The 13,674-nt window shown below is 37.2% G+C and overlaps 1 protein-coding gene across 20 annotated transcripts in view; it reads right to left on the reverse strand.

Annotated features, from left to right (window-relative positions):
• Positions 1–13,674, reverse strand: part of SETD4 (SET domain containing 4) — a 459,131-nt gene that overhangs the window by 24,732 nt on the left and 420,725 nt on the right. The window contains exon 22 of one of the 20 annotated variants that reach the window (XR_009502970.1): positions 1,378–1,393. The exons of the other annotated variants lie outside the window; for them this stretch is intronic. The gene's annotated coding sequence lies outside the window, so the exon portion shown is untranslated. Of the gene's footprint in view, positions 1–1,377; positions 1,394–13,674 lie in introns of those variants that run through there. 20 annotated transcript variants of the gene reach the window in all.

Here is a 13,674-nt window from a genome sequence, read left to right on the forward strand (position 1 = left end):
GCCAGGGCAGGTGTGTCTGTGAGGGGGCCAGACTCGCCCTCCCAGGGTCCAGTCACCAGCCTCAGGCATCTAGAGGGGCAGTTAGAGCAAGAGCAGCTATAGACAGACGCTACAAGTCTGTTTTTGTTTTTTAATTGGAGTATAATTGCTTTACAACGTTGTGTTAGTTTCTGCTGTACAGTGAAGTGTATCAGCTATATGTATGTATATATGCCCTCCCTCTTGGACCTCCCTCCCCCATCCCACCCATCTAGGTCATCACAGAGCACCGAGCTGAGTTCCCTGTACTATACAGTAGGTTCCCACTAGCTAGCTATTCTATACATGGTAGTGTATTTATGTCAAACCTAATCTCCCAATTCATCCCACCCTCTCCTTCCCGCCCTGTGTCCACATGTCCATTCTCTATGTCTGCATTTCTATTCCTGCCCTGCAAATAGGTTCATCTGTACCAGTTTTCTAGATTCCACATATATAATGGAATATTACTCAGCCATAAAAAGAAATGAAATTGGGTCATTTGTAGAGATGTGGATGGGACCTAGAGTCTGTCATACAGAGTAAGTCAGAAAGAGAAAAACGTCTTTTTTCGTTTTTGTTTTGTTTTGGTTAATTATGAACCTTTTCAAAGATACATAAGAGTTGAAAGTATTGTGGAGTGAACACCCATATAGCCACCATCTAGATCCTACCGTTGTTCACGTTATTTTTGCTTTATCACATATCCACAATATATTCACGCACCACTCCTTATTTTTCTGATGCACTGACAGTGCATATTTTAACTCAGCAGTTCCACTGGTGGTCTCCTAGTCCCCTCCAGTACCAGGTAGTGGCTCCCCTAGAGGGCCAGTGCCCCAACTTGTTCTTGGAGTCCTCCAGATGACCACCCTAGAGCCCCCTCCTCCAGCCCTCTGACAATTCTCTAGGGCCCTCACTCCATGTACAGTCTGTTCTGCCACAAGGCCTCTTTCTAAGACTCCAAAATAGCTCATGTAGGACTGGGAGTCAGGGGATGATGTGACAGTAACATGACAATTGTCTTGATTCATACACAGTTTTTTTTCTGAGCAAGAGGAACAGGAAAAGAAAAATCTTCAGCTCCACAACAGAATGCTTCTCAACTCTACCCTAAGAAAATTAAAGAGGATTGCCTGCACCCGCGGCTCCCTCCCCCAAGCAGAGCCGCCCCCAGCCTTGCAAAGCTTTGCGCAGAATAGGTTGCTCTTCCTTCCAGGTTTGGAGTTTCCATCTGCATTGTCTCAGTCCCAAAGCCAGCATTTTCATTCATTTGTCTTTATTCATTTTAAACGTCCCTGAGGCTAACTCCGGCCATGTTCAGTCACCTGTCCAAGTGCCCTCTGAGGTTCAAACCATTGTTTTTGCTGGTGCCCTAGATGCAAAATGACATAAGTTTTGAGTGATCTGCACTGAACCTATATATTCTGTAATTATTAATTTTGAAGAACACAAAGTTGTGGGGTTTTTTTTTTAAGAACACAAAGTTTTTAAGGAACACAAATACTGGGTTATAGAAGAAATAATTAATTTTAAAATTTTTTTATTTTATTTTTTTAAGTGAAGTATAGTTGATTTACAATGTTTTGTTAGTTTCTGGTGTACAACAAAGTGATTCAGTCTTTTTTTTAACATCTTTATTGGAGTATAATTGCTTTACAATGGTGTGTTAGTTTCTGCTGTATAACAAAGTGAATCAGCTATACCTATACATATATCCCCATATGTCCTCCCTCTTGTGTCTCCCTCCCACCCTCCCTATCCCACCCCTCTAGGTGGTCACAAAGCACCGAGATTCAGTCTTATATATATGACTTTTTCTTCTTTTTTGTATTCTTTTCCATTATGGTTTATTGCAGGGTATTGAACGTAGGTCCCTGTGCTATACAGTAGGACCTCATTGTTTATCTATTTTATATATAGTAGTCTGTGACTACTCATCCCAAACTCCTAATTTCTCCCTCCCCCACCTTTCACTTTTGGTAACCAAAAGTTTGTTTGTGTTCTATGTCTGTGAGTATGTTTCTATTTTGTAAGTAAGTTCATTTTATCATATTTTAGAGTCCACATATAAGTGATATCACATGGTATTTGTCTTTCTCTGTCTGGCTTATTTCACTTAGTATAATAATCTCTAGGTCCATCCATGTTGCTGCAAATGGCATTATTTCATTCTTTTTATGCCTAAGTAATATTCCATTGTGTGTGTGTGTGTGTGTATATATATATATATATATATATACCACATCATCTTTATCCATTCATCTGTCAAAGGACACTTAGGTGGCTTCTATGTTTTGGCTATTGTAAATAGTGCTGCAGTGAACATTGGGGTGCACGTATCTTTTCGAATTAGATTTTTCTCTGGATATGTGTCCAGGAGTGGATTGCTGGATTATATGGTAACTCTATTTTTAGTTTTTTGAAGAACCTCCAACTGTTTTCCACAGTGGCTGCACCAACTTACATTCCCACCAACAGTGCAAGAGGGTTCCCTTTTCTCCACACCCTCTCCAGCATTTATTAAGAAATAACTATTACATCAATCTCTGCTTAACACAACTAGAGTCACTCCTGTCATCTGCAATTGAAATCCAACTGATACAGAAATGAAACCAGATCTCCCATCCCACTCCAGTCCCCAGCTCCAGGCCCCAGAGATAATCACCAAATATAGGTTTTTGGACCCTCCCACCTATGAGATCATATGGTACGTGTTGTCTTACGCGGGATTCTACTTAACAGCATTAGTTGAGCAGTCTCTCCAACACCAGGACTTATAGCCTACCTCATTGTCTGGATTTATCGTGATTTACTTAAACAAAATACCACCTGTGGACACTTAAGATATTTCAACTGTTGGCTATCATTAAAAATGCTGTAATGAACATCTTTCAACACACCACTTTATGTACCCAGCAGAGCATTGGATGCAGGATACATTCCTAAATTCCAAAAGGAATGTTCACTGTTGCCCGGCAGAGAGGATCCTCCATTGTATTCCCATCAGGCCAGTGTGTATACAAGCATCATCGCTGGGCAATTTCAAATATGCTTTTGTTGTTGACTGTCTGATAAATGAGAAAAACTGGCATCTTGTTTTAATTTGAGATTCCTAATATTGAGAAATGTTGAATAGTGTTTGTTTACCAGTTATTTACCACTTCTTTTCCTCTGTGGATTGCTTGCTCTTTTATTTTAAATTGATTTGTAAATATTTTACATAGCAATGAAATTTACCTTCTGTCCTATATATTCAAAAATGCTTTTGCTGGCTCACCATTTGTCTTATAGTATGTTTTTCATGCCGAAGTTTTCAACTTTTAAGTAAATTCATCAGTCTTTCCCATTATTTACCTCTGATTATTGTATCATGTTTATAAATTCCTCTTCCTTCCTAAGAATGGATGTAGATAGGGATAGAGATTTAAAATTCTTTAGTAATAAAATGGTTTTGTGGTTAAATCTTTAGTTCATCTGAAATTTGTTTGATATTTAGGAGTGGGATATTTTTAACCAAATGGGTAGTAAATTAAGCAAATGTAATTTATTGAATTATCTTATTTTGCTGATAAAATGTTGCCTTAATGTACTTAGGGTTTTGTGTATTTGTGCTCCCCATAAATTATGAGCTATTTCTGGAATATTCTGTTCAATTGACATGTCTGTTCTTATTCCAGTTCCAACTATATAGATATTGTAGGTAATGCTATAAAAAATTTCAATATTTAGTGGAGATAGTCTTACCCTCCAAATACTCTCCCCCAATCCCACTTTTAAAGAATTTTCAGGACTATTCTTAGATATTTATTTTTCCAGTTGAACGTTAGTATTAATTTTCAAGTTCCTGGGGCCGGGGTGGTGAAGGGGGGGAGGGGGAAGAAGCTTGATTTAATTTTTAAAGGATTGAAATCTTTAGACTATTGAATAATACTGAGTCTCCTTAACCAGTGACAAGCTATGTCCTCTATTCATGAGTCTTAATTTTTTTAATGTTCCTTAATGAGGCTTTTCTAGGGTTTTTTTTTTTTTCCATAAGCATTAAACAGGTCTTAAAAAGTTTATTCCTAGATAATTTATATTTTGCTGCAATCCCAAGTGTGATATTTTTCACTGTATTTTCTAATGGCTTGTATGGTTCCTAATAGTTTTCATGAAGAGGTCAGTGTGACTCAGCTTAAGTTTACATATCTCTGTTAAGAATGCATCAAGGTTGGGCTTTGACCTTGATATTCAAGAAAAATCTTTTCAGCCATTTGAGGTCCAAATAGCTGTATGACTGCAGTATCATTTCTGGCATCCCTAATCTTGTCTGTGATCCATAAACCTGGGAGTGCAGTCATTTGCATCCTATCTAACCAGTGTTACAACATCAGTGATACTTATGTGTGATGCTTAATTTTATGTGTCACCTTGACTGGGCTACGGGATGCCCACATAGCTGGTAAACCATTATTTCTGGGTGCATCTGTGAGGGTGTTTCCGGAAGACATTAGCACCTCAATCAGTAGCCTAAGTAAAGCACATTATGTCTTTCTTCCAGTGGGCATCGTCCAATCCACTGAGGGCTTGAATAAAACAAAAGGCAGAAGAAGGGTGAATTTGCCCTCTGCTTGAGCTGAGACATTTATCTTCTCTTTTCCTGGTTCTCAGGGCTTTAGTCTCTGGGACTTACACCATTGGTTCCCCTAGTTCTCAGGCCGTTGGATTTGTAGCCATACCTCCAGCCTTTCTGGGCCTCCAGCTTGCAGACAGCAGATGGTGGGACTTCCCACCCTCTATGATTGTATGCCTCAAACTCTCCCAATAAAAGTCTTTGTATATATCTCTATATATCTTATTGGTTCTGTTTCTCAGAAGAACCCTAACTCATACACCATGCTGTTTGGATTTGGATTCAATATCTGACAATTTACTTTAAATATAGGTAGGAGAAGAAAAAATTTCCTTACAGGCTTTATATGCTAAAATTCCATCAGCCAGTTTAAGGTTAAATGAATATTTATTTGTTCAAGAGTACCTGTTATAAAGATTAATTATGACATTAAAAATGCATATTTTATGTTAAAATAATTACTAAGAATGTACTAATAGGGCTTCCCTGGTGGCGCAGTGATTAAGAATCTGCCTGCCAATGCAGGGGCATGGGTTCAAGCTCTGGTCTGGGAAGATCCCACATGCCATGGAGCAACTAAGCCCGTGCGCCACAACTACTGAGACTGCACTCTAGAGCCCGTGCTCCGCAGCAAGAGGAGCTACAATGAGAAGCCCACGCACCACAACGAAGAGTAGCCACTGCTCACGGCAACTAGAGAAAGCCCGCACGTGGCAAAAAAGACCCAACGCAGCCAAAGATAAATAAATAAATAATAAATAAATTTTTTTAAAAAAGAATGTACTAATAGTTAAATTAATGTGGAGAGGGGAAGATTTCATGATACAACTATTAAGAGAATGTGTTACATAACATTCTAAAATCAAGAAATATTTATAGAAATTTAAAGAAACTTATAGAATACAGAAATTAGATTATATTGCAATTATAATCTGTGTACAATTGTTTGGTATGCTAGCCTTCATAGCATTAAGTAAAATATCTATTAGTGACTGTATTGAATTTTTAGTTATTTAGCTCCATTTAGGCCATGAATCTTTCAAGAAAAGTCCATTTAAAAATTCTTAATATCTCGTCAGAATGAAATGCATAATGTCAATTTTGCTGGCTCAGAATTTCATGATAAGGGAAAAGAATCACACACATAATATTCATGAATAATTATCTGTGACTCAAAATAAAGATTTTAAGACTATTTTTTAAAAAGAGAAAATATCACAGGAGAAAAGTCTTTCTCCTCTCTGAACCTTAATTGAAAGTAAACATCTGCTTTATTTGATAAATATGCCTTCAGGGACTTATTGTTTCTGCACTATGTCACACTTTTAAAATATGACTAAGACTTTTATATTTTTTTTAATTTTTATTTTGAAAAAAATTTTCAGACCTAGAGAAAAGTTTCAAGAATAGTACAGTAAATACTGATACAACCTTTACTCAGCCCCTCATTCTCTCTCTCACCCTCTCCCTCTCCCTCTGTCTTCCCATCCCTTCCTCTTTCTCTCAGGGAATGGACCATGCTGGGAAAAAGGTCCAGACTAGGGGTAAGGGATTCAAGGGTTCTTATTCTGGATCTGCCTGAAATAAGCAGCAAAACTTAGATGACTCTGTTTACCTCTACAGATCTCTATTTCTTCATCCTGATGATCAAGAGTTTGTACTGAAATCTCATTTCATTTATCATCATTTGCTATGATCTGTAATGATTGTATAAATACAGTTGTCCCTCTGTATCCATGGGGGTTCCAGGACCCCCAAGAAAACCAAAATTCACAGATTTTCAAGTCCCTTATAGGAAATGGTGTAGTATTTGAGTATAACCTACGTACATCTCCTGTACACTTTAAATCATTTCTAGATTCCTTATAATACTTAATACAATGTAAATGCTATGTCAATACTTGTAGATACAGTGTAATTGGTAGGTAAATTGTTGCCAGCACACAGCAAATTCAAGTTTTGCTTTGGGGAACTTTCTGGAATATTTTGGTAATATTTTTGATCTGTGGTTGGTCGAATCCATGGATGCAGAATCCATGGATATGGAAGGAAGGCCATACTGTGAGAGAATAAATGATAGAGTGGAAGACTTGGAACCCTTCAGGAAAGTATGAAGAAAGCAAGCTAAAAGGTGGAAAGTGGTAATTGCTTAGAATAATAAGAAACAATCTTTCTAGAATAGTGTTTTCTTAATCTTTGGGAAAGTTAAGAAAACCACTCCTTGCTTTCAAACACTAACTTGGTAGGAACAAAGCCCCATCTGTTTGCCAGTGACTAAATATCAACACAAAGTACAGTAAACCTCATTAATTTTCCCTAATTGGGTGGAAAGTTTTGAAAAAGTCTGAAGTAGAGAAACATTTTCACAAAATTCAGCTTAATTTCAAGTTCATATGGCAACAAGGATGACAGGGCCCCCAAGGAAAGGAAAGAGCATACTGTCTTAGAGAATTTTTAATAATAGATTTTTAAAGAAACATTAGGAATTAGAACATTCATTGTTTCACAGAAGCGTTCAATTTCAAAGAGGGTTTACAAGTGTTTAGAAATATTTTTTGGCCTTCAGCCTTATAAAGACTATATATTTCCCTTGTTTATACTTTTAATTTGCTTGGCAAACCCTTCCTCTACTTCTAGCCCTAATGTATCAATGCATTTCACCAGCATTTTAAATTTATCCCGGATTCTGAGTTAGTGGATTTCTCATTGGCCAGGGTCATATAGCTCTTTTCTAAAAATCCTCAATACTTTTAAGCTCCCAGGAAACGCACCTGTCAATATGGCATGTGCATTCTCTCATTTTCTTAAAAGCAGGAACTAGGTTTCATTTTTCACCCTTGATTCTAAAGCGGTTGGAGAGCTTGAAAGAGAAGGGGGCCGTCAACAGAGCGCAAATAAATCTAATCGTGGTGAAAAGGTGATGAAAGACTTGTGCTTACATTTCCTCAATTTGTTCTTAAAATAATCCTTGACACACTCTTTGATTAAGGACCAACTCTTGCTTTTCCAAGGCTGGGGTCATAGAGATCAGGAACAAAAGACACAGTAATTTTAAAACACATATTTGAGCAATTAGCTCCCACCTTTCCCTCTCCATATTTCCAAAGATTTAATAAGTAGCTAAATGGACCTCTTTGAATTCTGCTTCTGTTCCTTTCCCCAGCCCGCTCTCTAACAGGTATGCTGTTGAGGAGTAGACTGGTTAAGAGGAATGACTTGAGAAAAGTCTAACTGAAAATACCACCACCAGCCACTTAAGGCCTATGAGTGCTTCTAGCAGACCTAACAGCTCAGGCATGGATTGAAAGGGAAAATAATATATATGAGTAATATTGGGAGGAGGAAGGACTAAAACTGGGGAGTGTGACAGATGCTGTCAATGTCACCCCAGGGTCCCGAGACACTTACTGTCCATACCATGATCCATACCTGCAACTCACCTCCTCCACCGTGGATTTCTCTCTCACAGTGTAAGGAAGACCGGAAGTGGGAGAGAATTAATGCCCCTGGATCAGCTCTCAGCCCATAACAAATGGGAATTAGAGGATAAATAGTCAACTGTCTCCCCTGTAGGGTGGGACAGCTCTGAAAGCACATTCTGCTCTGTCTCTCAAAGACAAATCTTCCAAACAAGGCATCGACCGCTCTTTGTTCTGGAGTACCTTGTCATGGATGTTTGTATAGCAAATAGCCTTGGAAGATAGAGATAATATCTTCTTCTGGAGCAAAGGGTAAGAATGCTTACTGCTCATTATGTAAGATTTGGGTTCCTTAAGTACAAGGTTTCAACCCACTGATTGCATAAACAAAATCTAGGCCTATCTGCACTATACCCATGGTATAAGGGGACAAGGAGAACCAACGCAGTGATGCTCACACTGCTTGCTCCGCCATATGTAATGAAGTCATTTGTCTCCTATGTAGGGGTCTCATACCTTCTGCCAGCATCCATAAAACTGTGTTAGGCCAACATGCTAGCTTGAAAGTATGGTGGAGCTCTCAGATCCCACTGATCTCACACCATAGAACATGACCAACTGCAGGACTGAATTTGAATTTGATCTAAATTTGAATTTGGTCTAAATGAGAATAATCATTTGCTGAGAAAATGTATTTTAAAAAATATATTTTGCTATATTGTTCAGATAGGATCCTAATGAAAGTTGAATATTTTGAGAAATAGATCTCCAGGGTTTCTCTGGTCACCAAACTTGAAGGTTGAGCCAACTAAGCTCTTAGCTACTGGCAGATATACAGAGTTAGTACACTCATTCTCTCAAATAGTGAAGTTGTTCAAAGATCCAGGAGACAAGTACAACTCCTTCCCCTGAGACTTTAAAAACAGAATATTGGGAATTCCAAGTGTAACAGTCAAACACAATGAATTCATCACTTTTGCTTCTTGCTTATGGAACTGTGGGTCAATATATATTTTGTTGGCTTGTTCACTTATTTGTTACACCATACAAAAGTCAATCTCCTTAAGCGTATGCATTAAAATGACAATGGAGGAAAAAAAAGTACAGTTAATGGTGAAAAGAAGAAAAGTTATTGAGGCATTTGCAGGTTGGGAGGGAAGGAAAAGCATGTGGCTAACACTGGGATTAGCAATAAGTTTGAAGTCCAAAGGGTTTTCATATTCATTCATAGGTGGATAAAAGGGTATGAGTATCCCCATGTACAGAAGAGAAAGAGGAACTGTTGCCAAGTTCATCAGCTCTCAGCAGCTCCATGGAGAGCAGTAAGCTTTATTTTACAGATCACTGAGAATGAATCAGGACTTGTCATAGCTTAAGAACCCTGGTTTGCTTTAACTAAATATGTATATATTGTATATTACATATATAAATTATAATGTAATGTCATATTGTTACATTATTATGTAATGATATAATTAGAACTATGTTAGAATTATATATGTAACATACATATTTTAGTAACATATGTAGTTAACTTTAGTAACTTCAGTATAGTAACTTCAGAAAAAGCTCTTTCTAGACTAACCATAAAAATAAAGGCTTACTTTACTATTACTGGTTCTCTGTATTGTATTTAAACTTCTACAGTTGTGTGTCAGTTATAAAACATACCGTTAAGATAACATTGAAACGGTTATATTAGTAAACTGCACTATAAGTATGATAATCTTCAGTTCAAATCAGAGACCAAAAAGATCCAAAGCTAGGGAAATAATTTCACCCTTACTTAATATGCTTTTCAGATTAATCTAAGAATGACACCAAAAGGCCAAGATAAGAAATGCAGGCAGTGAATGCAAGCAAAATATTTTTTTAAAAGACCATTTTAATATTGGAAATAAACGTACCCATGTAAGTGATCAAATAGTAGGAATTAACAATGTCCTAAAAAACTTCCATTTTCCACCATTTTATTGGTTTGAGGGCTTTTAGTTTCAAGCAGAAATAAAATGAGCTTTCTTCCCTGAAGATATAATAGTCGTTGCCCGGCCTGATTTTGACACTGAATTTATAAGTTATTTGGAGAAGAACAAACATCTTCAAACAGACAGTTCCTTACTGAGCACCTGTGATACACCAGGCGTTGTGCTCAGGGGTGGATTCAAAGAAGAAAAATGTCCTTGAAGGGCTCAAAATCAGACACATATTTTTTTAAGATAAAAAATAAACATGTGACTTAGTTTTTTTCCAAAGGGCCTGCAAATTGGACTTTATCCAAATTCCCTGCAAAATAGAAATCCAGGGAGAAATTAAGCAAGGTTTTATCCAGCATGTTATCTACACGTTCTTAACTATGGTAGGAGCTTCCATTTTCCTCACTAGCATGGGAAGAGAAAAGATACTAAAAGTTCTTACTTCCACACACTTCTTTTTGTGTCTCCCCCTAATTTAGTTGCTTCATTTCTTGAAATTCCTGCTATTTTATTAGTCCTGTGTGAGGAAAATGGAGGTCAAAGCCAAGAGTCCCTCAAGATGAGGTAAAAGGAGGGAGTTGGACTCCATGTAGCCCATCCAGAGCTTGAGACAGAAGACTCAGCTAACAGTAAAGTGGGTCCCTTTGCCTGGAGGGTCCTTAATGCTAAAGACAGACTGTGAAGAGCTAGATGATTTTACAGGTATAGTCCACAAACTGTCCTCTTTTAGACAAATGATTCCAGGGAGGGCTCCCCACTTAAATTTATGAGGCTGGTATAACCTAGGCACCAAAACTGGACAAGGACATTAAAAGAAAAAAGTGTTATAGGCCAACCCATCTTATGACCATTAATGCAAGAATCCTAAATAAAACATTGGTAACCTAAATCCAGCAGGCTATTAAATAATTACATCATGGCCATATATGGCTTATCACAGGACTACAGATTAGATTAACATTAGAAAATCTACAAATATAATTCACAACATATTACAGGAGAAAAGCCACATGATTATCAAAATATTCAGAAAAACACAAAAGTAAAATTCAATACCTTTCTGGATAACAAAACAAATACCCTAAACAAGTTAAGGATGGAAGGAACCCCTTTAACCTGATCAACGGAATCAACATAAATCATACACGATGGTGAAGAATTAATAACATTCCCTTAAAAGAACCAAAACAAGTCAGGAACAAGAAACAATGTCTACTCTCACTGCTTTTATTTAAAATTGTACCAGCAATCCTAGCCAGCATAATAAGGCACGAAAAAGAAATAGTCGATATAAGCATTGGAAATGAAGAAATAAAATTGTCATTATTTGTAGACTAAAGAATTATTTACATAAAAAAAAGTTCAAGAGAGCTTACAACTTATTAGAGAAAAGAAATAGTGGTAGAAAAAGAGACCAAATGAACAGATTAGGGAAATTTACAACAGACCAACATATCCATGTGCACTTCATATATGAGAGAGGTGCTAATATAAACCAGAAAGAAAGAATGAACTATTCAAAAAATGTTCTGGGCTGACTGACTACACATTCATAAAAACATCTTTGCCTCATGCCAGATTCAAAAATAAATTCCAGATGGATTTAAAATATAAAGATTTTTTTAACTTAACATTTATGGAGGAAAAAATAGAGAATAGTTTTAGAACCTCAGAATAGAGAATCACTTCTAAAACAAGACAAAAGATGACAAGGAAAGAAGGAATGATACATTTTTTGCTACATTAAAATTAAAAACCTGTGTATGACACCATAAACAGAGTGAAATCTATAAGCCAAATACTGGAAAAGACAGCACAAATACCTGCAAAGGAGATTTTCCTGTAGGTCCTATTGGCCAGAAATGGGTCAGATGACCAATCATTGCTTATCTGTAGGAGCTTAGGGAAGACCTGCCCTCATTTCTTGGGACATTGCCACCTCACACCTCAACCAAATCAGGACACTTTTAATAAGAAAGAAAGGAGGGAAATGTTGGTTGGGTAAGCAAACTATTACAAATGCCAAAGACTGTTCACAAGCAATTGACAGAAGAGTAAACCAGAATGATTAATAAACCAATGAAAAGTTCTGGGCTTCACTAGTAATCAGAGGAATACAATTTAATGGTTGGGGGAGGGAGAGAGGAAGAGAGAGACAGAGAGAGAATATCATACAACCATCAGATTGAAAAAATTCTAAAACATGTAATAACACCACATTATTGGGGTTTGAAGAGGCCCATCTCCACTTAGGTGCCTTGTAAGCCTCTCAGTTCAATGTATTCAAACCCAAACTGCTTCCTACAAACCCTTCTTTCCAACCCTGTCAATGGCACCACCAACAACTTAAGGGAAAGACTTGAGTCATCCTTAACTACTGTCATAGCTTCACGGCTCATATCCAGTCACCCTGACATACTTGTAGGTCCTTCTTTTCTGTTTCTACAGCACTAAGACCCATCTCCACTACCTGGTGGATGTCCTCATCATTTCCTGCATGAAAATCCTCTACATTCTCTTAACCCATCTTTTTGCTTCCTATCTTGCTGCCTTCCAACCACTGTTCAGCAGGTAGTGGAGCTGTCTCTGCATGCTTAAATGCTCCCAATAGCCATTGTTATAAAGATCAAGTTGAAATGCCAGATGGGACGTCCCTTAAAGATCTGTCTGTACCTCTTCCAGTCCCATCTACAGGCCTCTCTAGGAGTCCACACCTTCCTATTGGGTTCAATTTTCTTTTCCCCAAGTACATTCATTAAGAGTTATTTTAGTGAGGATCTATGAGCAATAAATTCATCTAGCATTTGTATGAAATTGTTTTTATTTGCTTTCATCCTTGAATGATTTTTTATTCCATGTTCATTGTTATTATCTCTCAGCACTTTGAGGGCCAAGGAAGGCCACTAATGATGGCACTCAGGACACAGACCAATGATGCAGAGTCAAAAAAAAAAAAAAAAAAATGACTTGCTTTCCTTCTAATTTCTGTCTGACCAGCCTTACTTATAAAACAGAGTGTACTTCACAATGATAACTCCATAAACTCTAATCAACATCTTTGTTCTGCTTATCTCTGACAACACAATGCTCTTCCAAAAACAAAAGACAAAAAACAAAAAAAAGAAAACAGCAAGGGGCACACCGTCCTGACTATTTTTGTAAGGTAAGAAAAGTTTAGAAATACTCTTGCACCTTGCCATACTTTAGAGGCTGTGATGCCTAGCTTTCTATAATTATAAAAAAAAATTTTATAAGTTAAATAAATATGTTAAACTTTCTATTTTAATTCTAGATGTAAGATCCAGACATGAGATTCAATGCTCAGGACACTGAGGCTAACTTATTTCTGTAAAATAAATCATTTCCTTTCAGCTGGTAAGCTGAAAGGGAATGTATGTTATTCATTAGATTACCAGTACCCACATATCAGCACTATTGGGTAATTCTTTTTCATCTCTAAAACACCAATATTTGTGCCTAATTTAATTGATTTATGCCAAAGATGCAGGTGAAAATTGTTTTGAGTTTTATTACATTACAAAACTATTAGCTTAGTGTTTCAGAGAGGAAGAAAAAATGTTTTGAGAAAATAAAAAGAGATCCAGGGGCCCACTGGCCAAAAGAAAACACACCAAGGAGTGGCATGCAC

This window comes from Balaenoptera ricei, chromosome 4, assembly GCF_028023285.1.
Source record: "Balaenoptera ricei isolate mBalRic1 chromosome 4, mBalRic1.hap2, whole genome shotgun sequence".
NCBI lineage: Eukaryota > Metazoa > Chordata > Mammalia > Artiodactyla > Balaenopteridae > Balaenoptera > Balaenoptera ricei.